Genomic DNA, 6,000 nt, shown 5'->3' on the forward strand with positions numbered 1-6,000 from the left:
GAGCAGAAAAGCTAAAGGAAAAAGTCAGTGATCATGACCCACAGAAATCTGCAGAAAAGTCTAAAGCACCTAAGGAATTCCTTACCCAAACTCCCCATCAAGGGTGTAAATAGCATAGTCATTTTCAGATATCAAGGTCATCAAAAATTTATTTCTCAAGAAGCTACTAGATGTGTCTCACCAAAGTGAAGAAATGAGCCAAGAAAAAAATTGTGATATCCAGAAAACAGGAAATCCAGCAAAGCAGAAAAGGCCAGGGGGAATGTCCAAGATGATGGTGGAGCAATCCATAGGCATGGAGGGCATTAAGGTGTGAACTAGGGAGAAGGCTCTAGATCAGCTTTCTCCCATGATACGATGCTGGGTTTGTCTTAACTTGAGAGTCTGGCACTTGGTAACTAATTTTGGTTTGAATCAGAAAACTAGATATAAAAACCCAAGATACTTATTCATTCTGACATAAACAAAATGTCATTCACGGAAGGGAATTTGAATGAAGACATGTAGTTCAGTTCTAATAATATTTATATTATTACAATAATAGAAATTGAATATTTTTTTTCAAAACAAAAACAACCATATTTATTTCATGTGTCCATTTGTCACATAATTCTCAGATAAGGATTAGATAAACAAGATTACAAACTAGACTTATTTATAAACATAACAAGTCTCAACAAAAATTACTGCATAACTGTTTGGAGGATGGGGTGACGGGAAGGGTTTATGTGTGTCTGGAGTGGAGTGTGTGTATGGGTGCATGCACACATGGTAAGTGAAGCTGACAGGGGGTAAGGAGGGCAGATCTTCAACCTCCACAGGGAAAGTCGGTATATAATATGAAAACAAATTGAATGGTAGTCAACAACCATGCCATTTGGCTCTAGAGTATCAATAAAATAATCAGAGAAAAGAGTAGAGGAATATGAAATTGGTTGACACATGGTATAGGGAAAAGATAGTTTTTATAGCAAACATGTTGGAACTATTTAAACCTTTAAACTATGTATAATTTTGACACAAAAAAAGCAAAAGTTCAAGCAGGAGTACTTGCTACTGTGTTCTCCACTTTTCTACACACACACACACACACACACACACATTTTCTTGGAGTGTTTGCTTTGGATAAGATGTTGTGCTGGGTCTTAACAACGCAGATGAGACCACACATATTTCTATCACATGGAAACTGACTGTGGGAAGTAAATTTCAGACAAATGACATGGGAAATAATGAGCCATTCTTCACATATTATACTTAGCATATTATACCTACTGTCATATTCTCACACACTCCCTAGGTAGTAGCTATTATTATTTGGGGATCCGAAGGGTCATGGGTATTGCCTAAAATCTTACAGCAACTTGGTGGAGGATCTGAAATTTGAACATGGGTTTCCCTGGTTCCAAATCCATACCCTAGAATGTGATCGGTTGAAGTGTATTTCCAGGTAACCTATACCTGCAGTAAATGACATCAAGTGTACATTTGGGAGGAGAACTAATATAAAGATCATTCTCAGAAAGCCTTGGCATTGGGGAATGTCATTTTCTCTGTTTAAACAATATCAGAGTATGAAAACTCAACATCATAGTGTATTATTTTTAGTTTTCTCTGTGAGAGAAATTTGAGGAGAGCAAGTATCCAAATTCACCAGCAGATTATACACCCAGGTAAATTAGAATTCCTTCAGCATACCCTGGGAACCCCCTGAATCATGCCCTTGAGCTTCAAAAATGAAAGGGACATAAGTGGGCATGTGTATCTTTTGCCCTGTAGGTGTGTGCTTGTGTTAAAATGTTGCCTCTTTGGGAAGACATGATCTGGTGGTTAGAGTAACTGCACATTTGCCTACCCATCTCTTCACTGATATGGTAGCTTAAGTTTTGAAAGTTTGTATATAGTCTTAAAATGAAATCATGTTTCATAACTTAGAAAATATACCTCTAGACCAGCCATTCCCAGGTGAGCTCTGTAGTGCAGTGGCCCACCAGGGTTATGGGTTAAATCAGGAGGGACTGGCCATGTGTGTCTGCAGATTTCCAGATAGCATATCCTCCCTGTGGATATTTACAGTGCACATTAGCAGATTATAGACTGCAGTGGTTTTGAATTAACTCTACTTTACCAGAGTCTCCAGTTTTTTGGGGGGGTGGGGTGGGGGTAGCAGGGATTGAACTCAGGGGCACTCGACCACCTAGCCACAGCCCCAGCCCTATTTTGTATTTTATTTAGATTCAGGGTCTCATTGCGTGCTTAGCACCTCCCTTTTGCTGAGGCTGGCTTTCAACACACGATCTTCTTGCTTCAGCCTCCTGAGCTTCCTGAGCTGCTGGGATCACAGGTGCATGCTACTGCACCTGGTGACTCCATGGTACATGGATTCATTTTTTTCAATCAACTTCTTTTGTTATATGGAACACATTTTGGGAAATACTGGGCTCAGGACTGTTTACTTTTGTAGAAAATTCATATAGTGTGACTTTCAGGCTCCATTTACCTCTGAAATGCAGTGATTTTACAATTTGATTATCATTTTTATATCATTTTATAATTTGGGACTTGTAAAAATATATACACAATGTCCTCTTTTACCTTTGAAAACCTCTCTTTGAGGCTCAATCTTACAGATCTGATTCCAGGAGATAAAGTTGGGAAGAGGTTAGTCAAAGTTTAGAAACTTTCATTTAGGAGGAGACAATATTATTGTCTATTCTTGAAAATGCTAAGAGAATAGATTTTAAGTGTTCTCACCACAAAATGACAACTATGTGAGGTAATACATTAATTTGGTTGATTTAGCCATTCCATTATGTACACAAACACATTCATACCTATATATTTCAAAATGTTGTATATGATAAATATATACAATTTCACTTTTTTATTAAAAATAAATTCTTAAATTTCATCAGGACTTGCTATCCTATTTGAAATGTGGTTTGGAAATACATACCCAAGATTATAAATATTTTCTGAGAGATTATTTCAGAAATTATACATATACACATACACTTATGTACATGTGAACAAGCAAATCCACAGATACACATCCTAAAGTACTTCACTGTATTGTGATTTATTAAGGAAGGAAGCCATTTTTTTCCACTTCTCTATTGTGAATATCTTTTCACATAAAATCTTTGTATGTTTGGATGATTTTATCTGTATTATAACTTGCCAGGAGTATAATCCTAGGTGAAAAAGTATATGCGTTTGGAATTTCAGTAGGTGCTTATTGTCTAAAAGATTGGACCAGTTTACATGAGGCATCTGTAGAAGTGTCATGTTCCCATTCTCTTTGCTGGTGTTGCAAGTAGAATGTTGTTGAACTAAAATATTAGCCAATGTCCTTTCCATAAGTAGAAAGCATGTTTTTCATCATCTCAAAAAGTGCTGTTGTCTCATATGTTAAGCAGTACTTATTATTTGTCAATGTATTCAATTGAATTTTAAAGTTTGTGAACCAAGAAGTGTTCTTTGTGCTCTTGGATTACCATTTATCTGTGATTCTTATACATGAATTTAATGGCAGTGATTTAAAACCTCATTTTTACTTAATAGATATGAAAAGCAATTTTTTTGTTTATGAAACAGTTCAAACATTTATTTATTTTGGTAGAAAATATTAGTTTCTGTGAAATTTTGGACCCATTATCTGTCATAGAAATAAAATCATGGTGAACTTTGTGGAAAAAAAATGCAGAGATAATGAACTTGAACATCAAGATCTTTCTAAATTTCTTATAAATTTGTTAGCTTTTCCTCTCTGTGATTGGACTGTAGAAAGACTTTTCAGTCTGCTGTGGAGGAATGTCCCTAACATAATTGATTCATTCTTTTTGCCTACAGGAGGAAGACAATGGTCCTATGGTGCCCTTGGATGAGAAATGAAAACTTTTGAGCTGCAGCTTCAGTTTATCCTCAAAGCCTGCATTGTTTGTCTTCCTCTAATCCAGTTTTGATGGACATCTATGACAGTTTCCTGTACAATGCTGTAATGAAATATTAGAAATGGCTGTACATTCAAAAGAAATCCCATATTATATATCCACATCACTGCTGCTAGTATTCATATTTTTGCACATACTGTTTATTGCTAATGTGTAGAAGGAATGAAACTAGTTTTCAGAGTTGTTATTAATATGAATATATATTATGTATTAATATTAAGACAGGAAAAATACATTACCAGCGTTAGCAGTCATTCATTTCCTGTCTCCAACAGAAAATTCGTTCATTCAAAGATGAGTATAATTCTTGGTAATAAAATAAGAATTTTGATCAAGAACAGCCTAGAGCTGCAAAATGCATTGTAAAAAAATAGTACAAATCATGTCTCATGTTATTTTTAAATACTCATACCACAATGTCAGACTGGTTGTCATGGAAAATATTTTGGGAATTAGTTCAGCATCATACCTTATGCATTACATTCTTAAAGGATTTAATTGAACATGTGAATGCAGTCATATTTATTTGACATATCTGAAGCTGTGGTTTCTAAGAATTTGAGAAAAGTATAAGAATCATGATTTTAAAAAGGTGGGTACAGTGTACCAGGGTTAGCTTTCTTTTCCACAAACAGAAATATAAATTTAATAGTATCCAGTATTAATTTAGTGCTTTACACTTTGTAAAACTTCAGAGTGTTTTGTTCTATGGATTTCACCTCTTTGTTATGTTAAAAACATTTCTTTCAAAAATGAACAACAATATTCTTATTTTAATTCATTTTAAGTACTACTGGTAAATTGAAGTATATACTTAGTTGCAGTTAAATGTGATAGAATTAGAGAATTTATGTAAAGAAGTAGAGTGCCTGATAAAAAGCAAGTACTCAATAAATATTTGTTGTTGTTATAATTGTTGTAAAACGAATGACTTCAATAACAGTTCCAACTTGAAGGCATTTTGTGATATAAAATGTCTAAGTTAGAAAGGTATAGAATAACTATGAGTTCAGAGGTTTGAGATGTGTTGGGTAGAGGTGGTATTAATAGGAGCATTAATACAAATAAAAATCATACCAGCTGGGTACCATGGTGCATGCCTGTAATCCCAGTGGCTCAGGAGGCTGAGGTACACTGATCAGAAGTTCAAAGTCAGCCTCAGCAACCTATCCAGGCCCTGAGCAACTTAATGAGACCCTGTCTCAAAAAAAAAAAAAGAAAAAGAAAAAAAAATGGGCTGGGTATCTGGTTCAGTGTGGTCAAGCAGCCCAGTGTTCAATCCCTGGTACAAAACGAACAAATAAAACCAGATTTCACTGAGAATGGAAGCAAGAAAGGTTCATCATGGAGTACTGGTCAGGAGCAGAAAGGACTAGAGCCACAGCAATGAGGAGAGCAGAACTTGCAAAGGGCTGGGATATCTCTGTAGCCCTAGACCACAGTAGGGCAGCAGTAGGAGAGCATGTGTAGATGGACAGAATATCTCAATTTATTTATTTTTGTGTGGTGTTGAGGATTGAACTCAGTGCCTCATACATGCAAGAAAAGCACTCTAGCACTGAGCTACAGTCCCAGTCCTGGATACTTGCTTTTTGTAATTCTTGATATTCACAAATGAGGAGTTAAACAAGCATTTTTGAAAAAAATTGTTGTACATACATCTTACAGCCAAGTACTGTAACCACATATGTGCAAAAGTGGGCTGCAGAAGGTAGCCTCCTGTGTAATTAACTTCCGAAGACTAGATCTGAAGCCCTACTTGTATGACCAGTCATGTGGTGCTACTCTTTCTCCTTTGGTAGACCCTCTTCAAGACCAGGGAGAAAACAGTGCAGAGATGCTGGTCTCTGCTGCTCCTAGACAGCCAGGGTCTGTGCTTGGACTTAACTTCTCAGGCTTCCTGCAGTCTCATGCCATCTCTCTTTGAAATATACAATACAGACAAACATAACAACAAAAACTAATATAAATGACTTCCATTGCGATATCTAGTTTCCTATATTTCATTCTCCAAAATGTTTTTCTTTTCTTTTTCCTCCCTCCCTCC

At 36.0% G+C, this 6,000-nt stretch overlaps 1 protein-coding gene across 2 annotated transcripts in view; it reads left to right on the plus strand.

Annotated features, from left to right (window-relative positions):
* The window catches only part of Ca8 (carbonic anhydrase 8), an 88,432-nt gene extending 83,566 nt beyond the window's left edge, over positions 1–4,866 (plus strand). For both annotated transcript variants that reach the window (XM_015485848.2, XM_015485849.2), the window contains one exon: positions 3,853–4,866. The gene's annotated coding sequence lies outside the window, so the exon portion shown is untranslated. The remainder of the gene's footprint in view (positions 1–3,852) is intronic.
* Positions 4,867–6,000: the final 1,134 nt, after the last annotated feature.

This window comes from Marmota marmota, unplaced genomic scaffold (genome assembly GCF_001458135.2).
Source record: "Marmota marmota marmota unplaced genomic scaffold, marMar, whole genome shotgun sequence".
In the NCBI taxonomy this organism is placed as follows: Eukaryota; Metazoa; Chordata; class Mammalia; order Rodentia; family Sciuridae; genus Marmota; species Marmota marmota.